Source organism: Callithrix jacchus, chromosome 17 (genome assembly GCF_049354715.1).
Source record: "Callithrix jacchus isolate 240 chromosome 17, calJac240_pri, whole genome shotgun sequence".
Lineage (NCBI taxonomy): Eukaryota > Metazoa > Chordata > Mammalia > Primates > Cebidae > Callithrix > Callithrix jacchus.
The window spans coordinates 40,039,335-40,058,884 of record NC_133518.1 but is presented as its reverse complement, the minus strand read 5'-3'; the positions used below and the strand labels follow the sequence as shown (position 1 = coordinate 40,058,884).

The 19,550-nt window shown below is 35.1% G+C and overlaps 1 long non-coding RNA gene and 1 pseudogene across 3 annotated transcripts in view; both read left to right on the top strand.

The window, feature by feature from the left end:
• Positions 1–19,550, top strand: part of LOC128929968 (uncharacterized) — a 508,389-nt gene that overhangs the window by 292,203 nt on the left and 196,636 nt on the right. The window lies entirely within an intron of this gene.
• On the top strand, positions 75–12,855 carry LOC108588815 (large ribosomal subunit protein eL21 pseudogene; annotated as a pseudogene). The gene has a single exon (XR_013528899.1). The product of XR_013528899.1 is annotated as a large ribosomal subunit protein eL21 pseudogene (transcript).

The window sequence follows — 19,550 nt, the reverse complement described above, 5'->3', positions numbered from 1 at the left end:
ATTTTCAAGTTCTGGCAATTGAGCAGTATTTTCTCTATCTCAGATTTTATAAAACTGTAGTTGTAAAAGATCAGGTAATTTAAGACATTTCATATTGGATTCTTACTAAAGTGGCTTGTCTTTTCTTCAAAATTTGCCTCACTGAATAATCTTCTTTAAATAAACAATCAATATGCTTAGCTTTCCACAGTTTCTCATTGTGGTTGTACAAATGAGAATGAAATAATGCCTGACTTGAATGAAAGAAGAGATGAAAACTTCCATTTTCTATCAACAAGCATTGCCTAAGTACCTATAATATATGAAGTCTCTGTATTAGGGTTTTTGAGGACACAATAAATAATCTATTGCTCCACTCTACAGAGAGAGACTGCATATGATCATGTAGAGGAAAAGAATAACTAATTCTTGTTTTAGTGGAGGAAAAGAATAACTAATTCTCATGGAAGAAAGCCTGAGAATTCTTATTGAAGTGGGAGGGAAGGAAGATTTGTGAACAGGGAAATCTGAAGACACTTCTTTAGGAGGTGGAATCTGAGCTGAGCCTCAAAGCAGGATAACAATTGACAAAGAGTAATGTGGAGAAACAAGTCTAGAGACTCAGGTAAGGTTTAACTATGTGATATAAGTCAGGTGAAAATTTTAAGTGTTATTTCTCTTTCTCTAAACTAGGGCTAGGTGGATATGGGGTGGGAATAGAGTATTTTTAAATAGAGACAAGACATACCTGAATTTTTGTTTCTAGAAGAGGTATCTAGTTTGTAGCATGAATTGAAGGGCATTATAGAGACTAGAATAAACAAATAAACTACATGATATTATGCAGGAGAAGGTAAGAGCTACATTAGAAAACAAGATAATCAGGCCCTTAGTTAAGAAGAAGATCCACATGGATCAAAGTAAAAAGGTGGTCCTCAGGGAAAGGCAGAATTTGCAGTGATTCTGGAAGCACTCATTGATTCATTCAAGAAATATTATAACGATAACATCTTAGATGCCCTTGAGTAGATGACATTCTTGTAGATGGAGACAGGGAACTAAATAACATTGGAATTTAGTATAATAAAGACTTTACTGTTAGAACTAAAATGTATTGGTGTGATGGGGACATTTATGGGATACACACAGACCATTCGTAAGATAAAGGGACATTTTCTTGGAAGATTAACCTGGAAGATCAATATATGTTGTTTAAAGTGGAGAAGAAAGGGACAAATACCTGCCCAGGTAAAGTTAGAGAAAAAGCCTGAGATGAGAATGTTTGTGTCTCCCAGAGAATTAGAAGAGTTTTCTAGGACTGAAACTTAGAGCTAGCTCAGGACAAAAGTTATTGTGTGGGGAGATAAGTTTGAATAAATAAAGCCCTCACAATTTATGTTAAGGAAAGATGGAGTTTTCCATTTAAGGGTTTTAAGCAGGAACTTAGGTACATGTTTGAAAGTTTACTTGAGTAGTGGTCTAGAGAATGAATTGGCTACAAAAAGACTAGAATCTGGAAAACTAGGCATGAACCTGTTCCATTATCTCACAGGAAATTGTTCTGGTGTCAAAAAGGAAAATGGTAAAGGGAATGGAGAAAAGTGAATGGGTGTTAAGGGTGTGGCTTCAGCTGGACTTGGTATGTGCTTGGCTGGGAGAAGCGAGAGGGAGAACAATGTAGGAGTCAGGAAATTGGATACAGTGTTCAGGGTCATATAGATAGGTAGTAGTAGAGGCAGGATTTAAATGTAAGTTGATTGAGCCCAAAATATGCACTCTTAATCTTCATGTCAAACTTGAAAGTTAAAAATGAATCCTGGCTGAGCATGATGGCTCAGGACTGTAATCCCAGCACTTTGGGAGGCTGAGGTGGGTGGATAACCTGAAGTCAGGAGTTCAAGTCCAGCATGACCAACATGGTGATCCCTGTCTCTATTAAAAATACTTAGCCAGATGTGGCAGTGCATGCCTGTAGTCCCACCTACTTGGGAGACTGACGCACCAGAATCACTTCAACATGGGACATGGAAGTTGCAGTGAGCCAAGATCGCACTACCGCACTCCAGCCTGGGTAACAGAGTGAGACTCCATCTCAAAATATAAATATAAATAAATAAATAAATCCTAATTATGCCAGAAAAACTAGATATCCATGTAAGTAAAAATAAACGTTGATATCCATTTCACACTATACACAAAATTTAATTTGAGCTGGATTTAGACCAAAACTATAAAGCTTCTAGTGAAAAACGCGAAATATATTTGTAACTTCGGGTAGGCAAGATTTCTTTGAGAGGGCACAACAAAACATTATGCATGAAAGAAAATAAGTGTTAGAAAAATGTTAAATTGAATCTCATTAAGATGAAATTCTGCCCTTCCAAAGTTACCATTAAGACAATAAAAGGGTGGAACCGACATCTTCCAGTAATTCCCCAAAATGAGGAACACAAAGGGAAAGAGGAGAGGCGCTCGATACATGTTCTCTAGGCCTTTTAGAAAACATGGAGTTGTTCCTTTGGCCACGTATATGCGAATCTATAAGAAAGGTGATATTGTAGACATGAAGGGAATGGGTACTGTTCAAAAAGGAATGCCCCACAAATGTTACCATGGCAAAACTGGAAGAGACTACAGTGTTACCCAGCATGCTGTTGGCATTGTTGTAAACAAACAAGTTAAGGGCAAGATTTTTGCCAAGAGAATTAATGTGCATATTGAGCACATCAAGCACTCTAAGAGCCGAGATAGCTTCCTAAAACATGTGAAAGAAAATGATCAGAAAAAGAAGGAAGCCAAACAGAAAGGTACCTGGATCCAGCTGAAGCGACAGCCTGCTCCACCCAGAGAAGCAGACTTTGTGAGAACCAATGGGAAGGAGCCTGAGCTGCTGGAACCTATTCCCTATGAATTATGGCATAATAGGTGTTAAAAAAAAATAAAAGACCTCTAGACTGTAAAAAAAAAAAAGACAATAAAAGGACAAATTATATTAGATTGGGAGAAATATTTGCATGCATGTATGTGAGAAAAAGTTGTATTTTAACAATATATAAAAGACTCTGATAAAGCAATTAAAGACAAGCAGCCCAATTATAAGTGGGCAAAAAACTTGACTGAGCGTTAACAATGTGAAATATATGAATAGCCAAAATTACTCCAAGGTTTCTCACTGTCATCGTTAAAATGGCAAATAAAAATGAAATTTATTTTACACTCACTTGAATGTCTAAAAGTAAAAAGACTAAAAAAAGTCAGTGAAGATACACAGCAATTGGTATCTGAAGCATTTCTCAGAGTACAAAATTGCGAGTTATTTTTAGAAAACAGCATTTTTTCTTTTTTACACAGTTAAACACATATCCATCCATAATATGTCAGTATTTTTTCTAGGTATTTATTTAAGAGAAATGAAGACATATACCCTAGAAAGTTACACTTGTATTCTTGTAGCAGCTTGATTAATAATGAACAATAACTGGAAACAAATGTCCATCAACAGAATGAATGAAAATATGATATAGCTATACAGTGGAATACTTCTCAGCAATGAAAAAACAAACTACTAATATAAAGAATAATATAGATGAATCTCAGAAACATAGGTTGACTTAAATGATACATAAGAAATAGTACACACTATAATTTTATTCATATGAAGTTCAACAACAGAAAAAACTAATCTGTGGAGACAAACTAGAATAGCGATTGCTTATGCATTGTGTGGTGGACTGGAATAGAATATAAGAAAACTTTCTGCAGTGATAAAAATGTTCTACTGCATTTTTATCACTGCAGAAAGTGATAAAAAAAAATCTAAAGGTGGTAACTTTAGATGTTTGCATTTCTTAAAACATTAAATGGTAGGTCTAAGATCTTATTTATCTGTTTGTAAATTTTACCTCAACATAGAAAATACCTTTCTACCTCCCTTAAAATAAATCAATTTCACACTTAGATGATTTTACTAAGGGGAAATAGTAGATTAAGAGCTTCATTTTATATGGGAAAATATAATACTTTCTGATTAATTCTGGGCATTGTAAGAAAAAAATCAAGTGTACATCTGTATAATAAGACCTAAGGGTTTAGTAAGATTAGATATCATATATCTACAATTTGAAAATTGAAGCAAGAGAATACTTTCAAAACTACAATAAACAAGAAAGGATCAGAGAGAAAGTAAAGAAAACAAGGTAAGTTAAATAAACAAGAAAAAAATATTCAAATATGTTAGAATTGCAATAATATCAATGGGTGATACTTTTCTATTTAAAGATGTAGACTAATAACTTTAAGTAACAAAAATAATGACTGTAAGACTTTTTTAAGCATATTAACTTAGTAAGAATATAAAATATGGTAGTATATAATATTAGTGCTGGTGGGAAGAAATGTGTTCTTCTCATGCACTCTTAAAGGTAGTGTAAATTGGAACAATCTATTTGGAGCATCAACTTGGCAGAATATATCTAAATAAGAATTGAGCATAGCATTTCACTCAACTTATTCTGTTATTAATCTTACCTATAAGCATGCAGACACACACGTGCCAAAGGTTTATCTACAGAGATATTTGTAATAAATCTTAAAAATACTTGTAAATTAGAAATCACTTGAAGTCAATAAAAATGGACAGGGCAAATGATAATCCATATATGCTATGATATATATTTAGCCATTACAATAAAAAAGGAAATCTATAGTGGCATAAAAAGTCATAGATAAACAAATGTGTGATCATTTAAGTAAACTGATGTGAATGCACACACACACACACACACACACACACACACACCCCTCCATATGAAAAAGACAATAAAGATACACACCAAACTATTAACAGGGGCTTCTTCTTCAGAGAGAGTGTTGGGAGTTTTGGCTATAAAGATTTTCATATTTTACTCTAAGTATCTACATTTTTTCACTTAAGTGAGAATATATTTATATTCCTTATATAATTATATTCATGTATTACTTAAATTTAAAGTAGAAAAATTACCAAGATGGGAATGAATGCTTAGCAAGTAGATCACATCTCAGCAGAATATAGCATCAAACTGTGAGGTGGGTGTACCCACCTCAGTCTCTAACAAACTTCAGGGATTCCACTTCCATCTTTTGAAATATTAAAAAGTAAACATACAAAGGCTGGTGTCTAAAAGCAATATCTTGGAAAGGAGAAAGCTTTATTTTTTTATGTGATGATGTCTCCTTACTTGATCAAAGCTGAAATTTAAAGGAAATCGTCTTTTCAGTTGTGGCAGAAAAGTCTTGAAGAGCTAGGAAGGACTGGATAAATGGGGAATATATAAAAGCAACACTTAATATTTTCTATACATCCTCAAGATTTGTGCAGGGGATGCTTTGGGCTAGATTTCCAGAATTCGTTTTCTAAAACTATACTCCAGGACCTAGTATTTAAAATATATTTGCTGTTACATGAATGCTTATTATAAGTAAAAGAACCACCTATTCAGATTGTGATTCTAAAAGAGATGGCAAGATGGAGAGATTTTCAAAGGTAAAGAGCATATTTCTAGATTGTGCGTAAGAAATTACAATGTGTTTTCATCAAATATTATACATATTTAAGCCTTCATTCTCAGATACTAATTCTCACAATTAATTTAAGAGTGAATAATTCCTTATGATTCTAAACTGTGAAACACATGACAAATTAAATTCAATAAATAAGTCAAAAATAAGGGATTAGAGAGTGGAAATGCATTTTGGTATTTTATTTGTTACAAAATTTAAAAGAGCCTTTCATAAAGGAATGCACATGCACCACATGCACCCACATTCACAAATAATTTTAAAGGGGAATTTAGCACTCATTGAGAACTTATTAGAACTCAGTACATGTATTTGTGGGCTGATTTTAGAACCAGTTGCAGCCCTTTGAACTGAACTTTCCTTTAGGGAGTTTGTGTCTTAGAGCAATGATATTAATAACAATACACAAAGATGGGTGATAGGCTGCTATAATTGCTACAAAAGAATATTGAACAGGGAAGAGGATCAGAGCATGAAGGGACTGAAAAGATGTTTGTACTTTATACATGTAGGATAGCAGAAACATGAATGAAATGAGTGAGACAGGGCTGTATTTTGGGGCATGTTATTTCAGGCAGGCAGAAAAAGCAGCAGATACAAGGTCCTGAGTTGAGAATGGCCTGGAGTACTGAAGAAACATCAAAGATTTCAGTGTGGTTGCAGCTCACTGAGTCAATGGGGGAATAATGGAAATTCAGGTCAGAGAAATTGTTAGATGGCAAATCATACAGAGCATTTTAGGGACTGATAAAGAGTTAGGCTTTTATTCTACTGTGATGTAAAGCCATTGGAGATTTTGTGAGCAGTTGGTGGCATAACCTGATTTGCACCTTTTCTACTGTGCCAAGAATAGGTCTAGGTCAAGAATGAAGTGGACAGTATAATAGATGGGACCAAGATTAGGTACCCTACATCCCCGTGTGCTGGAAAAGATCCTTGTTTTTCTACCTGTCGTTACTGTATAATTATTAGTAGCATCCCCATTCACCCTCAGGGAGAGGCCATTACCTTTTATGGTCCTCTAAGAGAGTAACAATGAAGGTTATGCAAAGGGTCTGTGGGGAAATTTTAAAGAAAGAGTCAGCAGCACTACTGGTAGGTGAGACATAAGATGAAGAGAAAAGAGGAATCAAGAGTGATGACAAGGTTTGATGGCTGAGAACATGATGTAATTGTAGTACTATTGATCAAGAAGTGCCGGAGGAGGAGCATTTGAGAGACTAAAAAAAAGTTGTTGGGGTATCTAAGCTTAGAACCAATTTCTGAAACTAGGATTTGCTTGCAAATAATTTAATAAGAAAATATTTCCAAGAGAGACTAAGAGAGTGGGGAAGTATAAAAAGGAGGGGAAGAAGGCTGAGCAAGGATGCCATGATAAAGTCCCAGACTACACCTGATTCATAAGGAATTCTAGAGCGTAAATTCATCTCAGAGCTTTTCTTCTCTTAAGTCAGTTTGGGTATGAGCTGACAATCAGGGGAGCCAATTTAAATTCTTAAGCACTTCAGTTCATTGTGACTTCTAAGTAGCTCCAGTAGCCCAAGGGTTATCTTCTTTAGAAGGTACTAGAACTCAATTGTGTCCCTTTCAAAATTCATGTGTTAAAGTCCTAACTCTAAGTTTAATGGTATTTGGAACATAATTAGGGTTAGATTAAATAAGGGTTAGAAAATAATTAAATCTCATGAGGGTGAGATCTGGGACCTCATAAGATTAGTGGCTTTATTAGAGGAGGAAAAAAAAAATTTCTCTCTTCGCTATGTGAGGACCCAGGAAGAAGCTGGCCATCTGCAAGCAAGGAAGAGGGCCTTTACCGTGAACCGAAGCAGCTGGCCTCTTCATTGCAAACTTCCTAGCTTCCACAACTATGAGAAAATAAATGTTTGATGGTTAAGCCACTTAGTCTGTGGTATTATTTAATAGCATCCCAAGCTAAGACAGACTCTAACAGGTACAAGCTCAAAGAATGTTGAAGCTGAGAGACAGAATAAGAAAGAGGTTAAGGAATCCCAGGGGCTTTGGGTTGGAGCACCAACTACAGTGGCCTATAGTGTAAACTACAGAAATAGAAATTAAAGTCAAGAATTTACTTGAGCATGCACTGAGGCATATCAGATAATCACACTAAATGGATAGGAAGCAAGATATATAAGACTTACAAGGTAGGAGAGGAATAAAGATAGAAATATTTTAATCAAACAAATGCCTTTTACAAATTTGACTGGCTGTGTGAATGCAGGTAAAGAAGAGAAGCAAAGTACTGTACGAGGCACCGTGTGAGGCACATAAATGTGACATACAATCTGTACCCTTAAGCAATCATAATCTTATATGAAAAATAATAGGCTAAGACAATATGGCTTTCAAGAGTTGACATCTGTGGTAGGTCTTCTTAGGGCTGTTAACTTCTTTAGACATTATAGATAATGTCTTTACCTATGGCTATACCTCTGTCTTCCTCCCCTTTGCATGGGAAAAGTCAGCATCTTTTCTTCTCCCTTAAATGGAGAAACATCAGAAATATTATAGCAATTTTCAAGATAGATAGTTTTAGGCAAATGATCTGCAGATATATGATGCGGTGATATCTCTGAATATCCCATGGGTTTTCAAATTACTTCAAATTGGTTACAAAATTCTCATGGCAAATGAATTTGAAAAATTTCATAATATTCAATTTTCAATTTAAAATTTTTAAATTTAAAATATAAAATTTTAAATTTCATAATAAAACAAAACTCAAACAAGATTTCATGCCTTTGAAGACAGGGTAACATCAAACAAATAGTCATAGGGTGTTAAGAGTCCAGAAGAGTTGAGATTTGCTATTAAAAGGATTAACAGTTAATGGTTCACAATACCCCTTTCATTTTTTAAATAGAAATTTTATAACAATTATAACCCTTGGGTTTGAAGGAGACAAAAACTCTTTAGGCCAGTCTTCAATGCTCCCATCATCCCTATAAGGAGTCAAGCAACTTTTGCCTGAATCATAATTGTAGGAAACTCAAAATTTTCCTGCAGTCACACTTACCATAGCAAAGTGATAGAAAATTATTTCTTTCGGGAGGAATGGTGTGTCCTTTCCTTTCCCTGGCAGATGAGTCTGCACTTTAAAGCCTCTTCTGCTTTCTATTTTTCCATTTGCCTTTGCTTTCTTTACATCACGTTCATTCAGATAGGAATTCAAGGTGTGGAAGAGTAATTGCTGGTAACGTAGCTCACTATGACCCTCTCCTAAGTAGTTTATATGTATTTACCATATTAATACTCACCACAACTCTATTAGATTGATATTAATCCACAAATTAAAAATGAGGCACAGATATGCTAAGAAATTTTCCCAAGGTCATTGAGTTAGTAGGCAGTGGATGCAGAATTTCAACCTTAGCAAACTGGCCCTAGGCTTCAAGCATAACAACACTATGATACACTGCTTCTTAAGGTAGAGTACTAGTGCTGTCTTTGAAACTCAGTCCCCTGCACTTAACTATCTAGGACCCTGCCTCACAATAGCTAAGGCCACTTGTGGTGGTCATTTAGGTGCTTGGCTTCAAAAGCCTTGAAGCTATTGCCTTTCAGGACACAGAAAATTTATGATGCTGCTCATAGTCTCCATCCTAGAAACTGATGAAATTCTATTAATCTCTCCTCCACTAATTTGATTTGGTGTGCTCCTTTCATGGAAGACACCAGCTCATCATAAATCTGACAGGCCTTGTGCTCACGCTGCATTGCTTTTATTATTATTGTATTACAGGGTTTCAGTAACTCGGATTTAGGATTACGGACATAACTGCCAGAAAAATTTACAGCAAGCTGCCATCTCCACATCTTTATGGCTTGGCTTCTTGCACAGTTTCTTTTAAAAATCTTAACACTTATCCCCTGACTTCAGTTAAAAATACAATGTGTGTTCTTTCTATCTATAAGAACTGCTTGTATTCTAGGATAACTAAAGCAATTCTTGGTTTTTTTTTTCTTTGTTTTCATATCTTCAGCATGGAATTGAGAAATATTCTTAATAGGAACATTTCTTAGATTAGTCAATAACAAGCATTACTTTTAATTTGTTGGTATTTCAGGATTGCATTATTAAAAACACACTTTAAGGACATGCAATGTCACCTCAAATAAAACTCAAGCATAATCTGAATCCTTGTAATGTGACTCTTAATTAGTTTTGAGAAAAGGCAAAGCTTGTTCATTATTATGCTGAAGAGAACATCTAGTTTTTTTAAAAGGACAAAGATTATTAATTATATACTTAGAATTTTATTTTTAGACAAGAAGTATGAGGTGTAAAGTAATTATCTAAATTAATTAATTTTCAAATTATAAATGATGGGAAAAACTAGGCTGTTTTCATATGCCACTCAGAGTATTAAGTGGCTTATTTGCATTGCCTCACTAAAATGTCCCAACAGTCTTGTAAGATAATTAAATGTTTTAAAGCAATACAAAATACAATGCATCCTCTTATATTTCTGGAATACAAACAGTTTACACTCTGTCATGTGTTAAATTCTTACCTACCATACATTTTGCTTTGAATTTTTTCATTTTGGTCCTGAATCTATCTTTTCTGCTCATGTAAGTGGTTTTGCATTTAATTTGCCTAAAGTTCATCTTTTAACAAAACTCAGATTATCATTTTATGCTTAGTATATAGTACAATGATATCTATTACTTATTATATATGTTGATTATACTGTTAGACACTACCAGATATTTACTTAATTTATATGATTTCATTTTTAGAAACTCATATAATCCTAATTTTAGATGGCATGGTAATATGTCCAGTTAAAAATTGACTTTCCAGGCTCACGCCTGTAATACCAGCACTTTGGGAGGCTGAGGTGGGTGGATCACGAGGTTAGGAGTTTAAGACCAGCCTGACCAACAGGGTGAAACCTTGTCTCTACTAAAAGTACAAAAATTAGCTGGGCATGTTGGCACATGCCTGTAATCCCAGCTACTCACGAGGCTGAGGCAGGAGAATTGCCTGAACCTGAGAGCGGAGGTTGCAGTGAGCTGAGATCACGCCACTGCACTCCAGCCTATGCGACAGAGTGAGACTTCATCCAAAAAAAAAAAAAATAACTTTCCAGAAGCTATAGGTGACTAAATTGTTATAAAAGCAAATGGACTCGCTCCCCTCCATGCATGGAAGTCAGTGGTGTGGCACCAGCTTTTGAGAAAAATATGACTTTTTTGCAAGGCCCACCAGCAAAGAGATAGAAAGGTTGTAAGGCTTTTGCTGCAACTGTAATAGTCTTTAACCTCTATTGAGCAAACTGTTGTTACACAGACCAAAAATACAGACACACACACACACCCACACACACACACACACACACACACACACACACACACACACACACAAACCAGACTAGATTGAGTACTCCAGGGGTTACAGCTTTTAAGTATTGATCTTGCCCTTAGTCTTTGGTATATTACCCCAAGGCTGGAAGTTGAGCCTGTCCAAGATCTCCCTAGGGTAATACTTGAACCTATGATCCCAGACAAATATAGAAATTCAACCCACAATCCTAAACAAAAGACAGTTTAAGGTGTAAGCACATATTAACAAGGTGCTCTCCCAAAAGGCATCTGATCAAGAAGCAGTTCTTTCCTCAAAAGAGAAAGTAGTGCTAGAGGAGCACCCCAGTGGAGAAACAAGGACAACCTAGCCGAGGTTTTAGACAGACAAACCAATCTTGGTGATGTCACTCGGATGCAAAGAGTCTTAGGATCCCACGGAGAGGCTATAGTGCCTTGGGCAAGCCTTTGTCCCACGTTGGGTACCAGAATTGTTATTCAGCAAATGAGCTCACTTCCCAGTGCACAGAGAAGCCAGTAAAATGGCATTGGCTTTTTTTTTAAATTGTATTTTAGGTTTTGGGGTACATGTGCAGAACATGCAAGATAGTTGCATAGGTACACACATGGCAGTGTGTTTTGCTGCCTTCCTCCCCTTCACTCACATTTGGCATTTCTCCCCAGGCTATCCCTCCCCAGCTCCCCCCCCACCCCCCCGCATTTTGACAAAGGAAAGGTTTATTGCAAAGCCCACAAGAAAGGCAATAGAAGACGCAGCTCAAACTGTCTCTCCTATTTGGGATCTGGGTCAAGTTTTAAGAGATCAGCAGAGGGCCAGGGAAAGGATCTAGGAATGTTGACTTGGAGGGATCTGATTGGAGGGCTGCAATTTGACCATTCATTGCAAGTTATATTGAGGTGGATTTTAATCCTGGATCTTCCTGGCCAATAGACTTCTCACTTTTGTAAGTGTTCCGGTGGTCAGGTTTGGGTTATTTCCCAGTCTTGGTTTTGCAGGGAGATTTGTTGGTTCTGGATGTTGTTAGAGGTCGACACTTTTTCTATTGTGAATGCCTGGACTACATGACTTGCAGTTTTGGTCCTTTTCTGCCTGCAAGAGAACTTGACATTCTGTTATAAACAAGGCAGGTCCAGTTTGGACTGCCCCTGCAGTTACAATATGATGCTGTTCCAACAAGTGAGGTGCAGGAGATTCTCTTCTGCGTGAGTTTCTGGGAAATTTATTACTTTTCTGGGTGAACAAAAGGCAAACTCAATTGATGCACAGTTTTTGCTTTTACATTCCTGTCTGGAGTGTGGATGTGATACCTGGAATTGAAACGACCATTTTGTAATCATGAAGAAGCAAATTGCAAGGTAAAGTGGTGGAGGATAGAATTACAGGACATCGATTACCTCACCACTGAATTCCTTCAAATTCGGTATCATCCCTGAACTGCCTACCTACAGAACTCTTGCTATGTAGAAGATAAACCTTAATAAATACAGTGTGTTTGCATTTCCGTAGGCAGAAAAGAGCCAAAACTGCGAGTCACGTAGTCCAGGCTTGCATAATAGGAAAAGCTTTGACCTCTAACAACACCCAGAACCAACAACTCTCCCTGCAAAACCAAAAAGGCTGAGACAAAATTGTACACTGACTATACAGCAGAAACACATTTGTGACACCATTACATTATATAGAAAATGTTGACCAAAAGAATGACCATTTAAAAATTTGAAGAGTGAAATGAATTTTCAGTAATTCAATAAAAGTACCAGATGTAAAAACATTGCCTTTAAAAATAGTAACCCAAAAGAGGTGCCATTAAAGTTGTGGCAGCCATAATTTTATGCATCTTTCACACATACACACTCTATACATTTATAGGTTTTTATAGAGGCAATCATATTATACATGCTGTTTTAAAATTTTTTGAATCCATTTTTTGTTCTCTTCATCACCTCTGAAATGTTAGAAGTGTTAACCATCTGATGTATTCTTCTGAATATTTCTTGACTTTCATAAGTCACTTATATATTTGTATACATAGATCATTGTTTTATGAATATGAAATTGTTATATCTATTACTTTAGATTTAAAATTGTACACTTGACAATGGATTATGAAATTCATTAAATCAGTTTGAAAAAAATAATGCATTCTTTTTACTTGCAGCATAATAATCCATGGTATAGATAGACATCAATTTATACCATTTCCATCTTTGGAGGACATTCAGATTTTTTTTCCCTTAACAATATTTTTAATATAAATTTTTATTTAAGATAATTATACAGTCATCTGTGGTTATAAAATGAATAAATAGAAATATCATATAGTATTTATACAGTTTTCCCAATGCAAATATTTTATAAAACTATAGTCTAATGTTAGGATATTAACAAAGAAATAATCCATCAATCTTATTCAAATTTCCTTTGTTTTATTTGTCCCCATTTATGTGTGTACATATGCATGTATGTATTTATTTCAGTGACATTTTATCATCTATGCAGTTTTGTGCATCCACCACCACCACGATCAGAACTGTTCCATCATGACAGTCATCTCTCTTGTCCTTTTATAATCTCATCTACCTCCCCTCACACCTATTCCCTTCTTAAAGTCTTTGAAATCACTAACCTGTTTCTAGTCTTTTCTAAAATTTTGTCTTTTAACAATGTTATATAAGTAGAATCATATGATGATTCATATGAAACTCTTTAGGATTAATTGTTTTCATTCAGCATAATTATCTGCAGATTCATAATCTGGAGATTCTGAATGTTTCTTTATCCTCATACAGTCACTTACATATTTGTATACCTATATCATTAATTGTTTTATGAATATGAAAGTTATCCATGTATCAATGTGTGGTTTTATGTATCAATACTCTGTTCCCTTTAATTGTTGAATAGTATTCAATAGTATTTATGTTCCAGAATTGTTTAGCCAGTCCTCTGTTTAAAGATATCTGGGCTAATTCTAGTATTTTGCTATTGAAAGTACAGCTTCTATAAACATTCATGTTCATGTTTTTGTGTTAATGTGAATTCTGATTTATCTGGAATAACTGCCCAGGAATGCAACTGCTGGTTCATAGGGTAATAACTTGTTTAGTTTTATAAAAGATTGCCAAAATATCTTACAGAGTGGATCTACCATTTTACACTCTTACCAGTATTGTAGGGTGTTCCAGTTTTTTGGCATAGGCACCAGCATTTGGTATCATCACTAATTTTCATTTTAACTATACTTATATTGGATCTAAAATCATAGAATAATAGCTAAGTCCTTTAGACAGTCACCTGTCTTTGGATTGGGCCACACATTTTCTTATCTATCAGGAGGAAAGGAATCTAAACGTTATAGCTCTTTTAAGGGTAAAATTTAGACAAAATTCAACTCTTCATGTAACACAGTTATGGATGCATCATCGGTGGATGATGAGATCATTGGGTGAAAGGTTATTGCCAAACAATATTCATACAGTGCCAAATATAATTCCAAAAAATCATACATGTGTTGAAAGAGTTAAATCAAACATGACAAAATATAAACAGCTGGTGAATTAAGTTGAAGAGGAATTGGTATGTATTGAATCATTCTTTCTGCTGGTTTGATAGCTTTTAAAATTAGAAGTTGAAGTAAAAAACCCTTTCTCTTATACCAGCAAAATTAATTATAAATTTTAAATTCTTAATTTCTTTTAGGTAAAATATTTGATCTGTGATCCTTCATGGACTAAAAGGTTATTCAAATGGTGGCTATGATTTTTTAATTACAATAAATTTTCCATAAGTTATTGTCATTTTGACTACAAAGTCACTATGCTATGTTGTCCAGGCTCCTCTTGAACTCCTGTCTTCAAGTGATCAGCCCACCTCGACCTCCAAAAGTGGTGGGATTACATGCGTGAGCCATAGCACCCGGCCTAAATGGTATCCTTGAAAGCAAGTCAAATATATTTGAATATTAGAAAATTTAATCTATCTATTATGCCACAGTGACAGATTAAAGATAAAAATTATATGATCATTACAGTAGATTCTGAAACATGTTTAAGAATAACAACTGATTACAAAATAAATAGCACTAACAAACTCTCTTAGCCTGATCAACCAGTTCATCACTCTAGTGGGAAAACTATAAGCATATGCCTTTCAACAGTAACAATAACTAAATAATTATTCTCCTATCTCCAAGGTTACTAGCTTCATACTGATTAGATCAGGTTTTTCTCTCAAATGATTTTGTAGCTTAACAAAAACTTTATTTTCAGAGCATTTTGGTTGTAGAATTGCAGATAAGGGATAGTATATTTACATAATCCTAAAGGTACAGAGAACCTGCAGGAGGAGCGAGTACTGTGTACTGTGTTTTAAAAACTATAGTTGTAGTGTGCAGAAATGTACTATAATTCAACAATTGCTGATGATATTAATTATTTACCTGATACAGTTGCACATTTGCCATGCCTTTTAGAGACACACAGAATTGTCAAGATGGCTGGCTGGGTGGAGTAGTGGGGCAATGCGTATCTAAGAAGTAACTTTTGTAATAGAAAGCTAATAAACTAGAAAGAAACATAGATCTGAGCTTTGACTTATTTTGCTACAGACAATTAAGATAAAAATCAGTAGAACTGAACAAAATAAACAGATAATTAAAAAAGATTAAAATTGATGAGCTATTAAAACTTTAGAGCATTCTGTGTAGTTTGTGCTGTCATGTTGCCCATATACGAAGTGACATGAGAGAAAATTCAAATAAGAGGGAGGTTTGCTTCGAAAGGGAGCGAAGAGACATTTGCTAAATAAGTAAAGTGAATAAATTAAAAACAAAGACAACTGACACATAAACAGGCTTAATTAACAATAGAAAGAAGTTTGTTAAATACATACAATAACAGTGAAAGTTTCTGATATATATTCATTTAGTGGTTTTACGCATATGATTTTAAGTTTTGCATCATGGAATAGGATTAATAAAAGAAGACTCAACATATTTCACAGTCACCTAATTTTATGAAGCTTATTTTCTTTTGAAATAATAGCTAACTCACAGATGTGCATGAGAACATTTTGTAATCTGAAATAAAATCCAGTATAATAAAAAGCAGAGTTAGTATAAAGTTGCACTGTACCATGCCCAATGATGCAGGGTCTCTTGGTCGTGTTGAGGTTTTACTTCTTTACCTAAGCAGCTTCTGACCTTAGACCAGTCTCTAATGACTTTGGTTTCTGTCACGGTAGAACAGAGACAATGTCAGTAATAGTGAGTATCTTCCATTCATCAATGGGGAAACAATGTATTTAAAGTGATCACCCCTGTGACAGGCACAAAGTTCTTAATCATGTGACTTTCCATGGTGAGGAGATGATGACTATGATGGTGGAAGTCATGTGGTATAGAGGGGTGCCATACAAGTCCTAAGAGCAGTTCAGACTCAATCAGGAGCAGATCCTGAGACAACTTTTGAGCAAATGAACTATGTTATATAGAGGAAAAATCCCCACATTTAAAGTTCAAATAATATTTATCTTTTATTCTGAATTGGTTTTGAGGTATTCCATCTTTTCCCACAAACTAGTTTTTGTGCTTGATTTATCTAATCATAAGTAACTGTGTCAGATCTACTATGCAGTTGATCCATGCTTTTAAAAATATACCAAATTCAGTTTTCATCTCTGAAATCAGTAAAGTTCAATGATTAAAAAAAAGTGAGTATGAAACAATGATAATAACAACATATATTACTATCTGAGTAAGATTTTAAGAAGATTTATTGAAAAGAGTTTTTAAAATGGTTCAAGATATTTCTTATTTGCAAGTTAAGGATTTGGTGCCATTAGTAGCATGCCATATGTTGCCTAAATTTTTTGCTGTTACACATCTGTTTTTAAGCTCCTCAGAACATTTTTTTTTATGTGAAGCTGTTTTCACTCACTAAATGAAAGTAACTTTTCAGGTGGGTATTTCTGATTTTTACCACCTTGCTTGTAAAGTGTGAGTTTTGGAATCCCTAAGTTAATCTTTTCTTTCTTATAAAACAATATTTTATATTGTAGAAGTGTTTCTGTACTAGTTGGTCTTCTAGTTTATTTATAGTTTGATTATGCATTGTTTTCATATGTTATACTTTAAATAGATTTATCTTATTTTCTATAAATAGACACATTGCTCCAGAATTAATGTGAAGTAAGTGAGTGGCCTCACATACATCAGAAGACTTCATATAAAAATATTTTATGAAAAGTAACAATTATGTTTAACTCATATTTTATCACAACTGTTTAAGCCACTTTTTGTAAGGCAGAAGAGTTATAAAGAGAAAAGTTTTATGGTCTTGGTTAATAATAAATAATTAGACTATGAATGTAAGCTTACAAATCTTAAAAAACCTTATACTTTTAATTTGAAATCATCATGTTTCTTTTTTTCTGTTTGAAGCCAATAGCAAATTACAACCTTGTTTTCACAGTTGAACTGAATCAGATCTGTAATTGTACAAAACTGCTGTATATTTCTCTTATTTTAAAACAAGATATTTATTTTATTTATATTTTTAATCCTAGAACCATATTGGGTAAAAAGTTATTTTATTTCTAAATAAAATTTATTGTTCTTAATGCTCTGACACCATTTTAAAAGTTAAAAATTTGGCATTTAATTGAAAAGATTATGTTCAGTAGTAATTCAGTAATCTAACTTGTACTTAAATATTGTAAAGATGTTTAGATGGGAAATGTTTAGATGGGATGTTTATGAAACATTTGGATTGTTTAAGATTTACTGAAGTATTATCATATTCTGTAATATACAACACTATGTTGTGAGTAAGGATTTGGGGATGAATTATAAACAGAGTGGAAAACTGCAGCCCCTATTGAAGGGGTGAGGGAATTACCCGGACTGTCTAAATGGAAATTCAATAGCAGGTAGAGGCCGGGTATGGTGGCTCAAGCCTGTAATCCCAGCACTTTGGGAGGCCGAGGCAGGCGGATCACGAGGTCAAGAGATCAAGACCATCTGGCCAACATGGTGAAACCCCGTCTCTACTAAAATTACAAAAATTAGCCGGGCGTGGTGGCATGCGCCTGTAGTCCCAGCTACTCAGGAGGCTGAGGCAGGAGAATTGCTTGAACCCGGGAGGTGGAGGTTGCAGTGAGCCAAGATTGTGCCACTGCACTCCAGCCTGGTGCCTGTTGACAAAGTGAGACTCTGTCTCAAAAAAAAAAAAAAAAGAAAAAGAAAGAAATCGCAGGTGGATGCACTTCTAGAAGCAGAGACAGAGAGTTATCATTTTTTGTTTTGAGACTAGAAAAAAGAAGCTAACAAAATTCTCAAGTATAGCTGAATGAGGACAACCCTACACCTGGAGGAAATCACAGCAAATTTTGCGAATCTGAGTCTACTGGTGGTGGAGTGATGCCCCTATTAACTCTTGATGGAAAAAACACTTGTAAGGACGATGCCACAAACAGCTAATAAGAAAATCGTGGGGCCGGACTTGGTGGCTCACGCCTGTAATCCCAGCACTTTGGGAGGCTGAGGAGGGTGGATCATGGGGTCAAGAGATTGAGACCATCCTGGCCAACATGGTGAAACCCCGTCTCTACTAAAAATACAAAAAAATTAGCTGGGCGTGGTAGTGTGCACCTGTAGTCTCAGCTACTCGGGAGGCGGAGGCAGGAGAATTGCTTGAACCCAGGAGACGGAGGTTGCAGTGAGCCGAGGTTGCACCATAGCACTCCAGCCTGGCGCCTGGTGAGGGAGTGAGACTCTGTCTCAAAAAATAAAGAAAGAAAGAAAATCATGGGGCAGATTCCTTCACCTGAGTACATGAAAGTACCAGTGAGAAGCCTTTAAGGATTTCATGACAAATAGGATGAAGACCCAGATGTATGGGTTACCCTAATGAAGTGTTACTTATAGAACATTATAATAAAAATTGGTAGATAAATCAGGGTCAGTTTAGTGTATGAACCCGTGGAATTGTGACTGAATGATCACAAAAATTAGTCAGAAAGGTATTGAGTTTTACTTAGGTGCATCATTACTTGACACTATAAATTATTTTATTCATTAATCATTATAAGTTGTCCTAATGAAAATATTTTTTCATGCTAATAATTTTCACTAGTAATTTTGTGTATATCATATGTGGTAGTTCTTGGTTTGTGAAACGTGGTATATATACTTTAAACTTATCAAGCAGTTGACAAAACGCATATTTCTGAGCCCCAACCAGACACATTCAAAAAAATCTCAGGTTGATGCCCAAGAATTTGCATTTTGGGGCCTTTGTAGGGTTTTTACTTTTTTCTTATATTTTTTAATAGTGACAGGGTTTCATTCTGTTATCCAAGCTGGAGTGCAGTGGCATAATCATAGCTCACAGTAGGCTCAAACTGAATTCAGGCAATCCTATTGCTTCAGCCTCTAAAGAGCTAGGACTACAGGTGCATGCCACCACACACAGATGAATTTCTAATTTTTTTGGAGAGATAGAGTCTCACTACATTGCTCAGGCTGGTCTCTAATTCCTAGCCTCAAGTCATCCAAAGTATTGTGAGCTTGGATTACAGGCATAAGCTGCTTTACCCAGACCCTAGATTATTTTTATGTATTAGTATTTAAGAATTGCTGGTTTCAAATATGGATAAAATTATATAT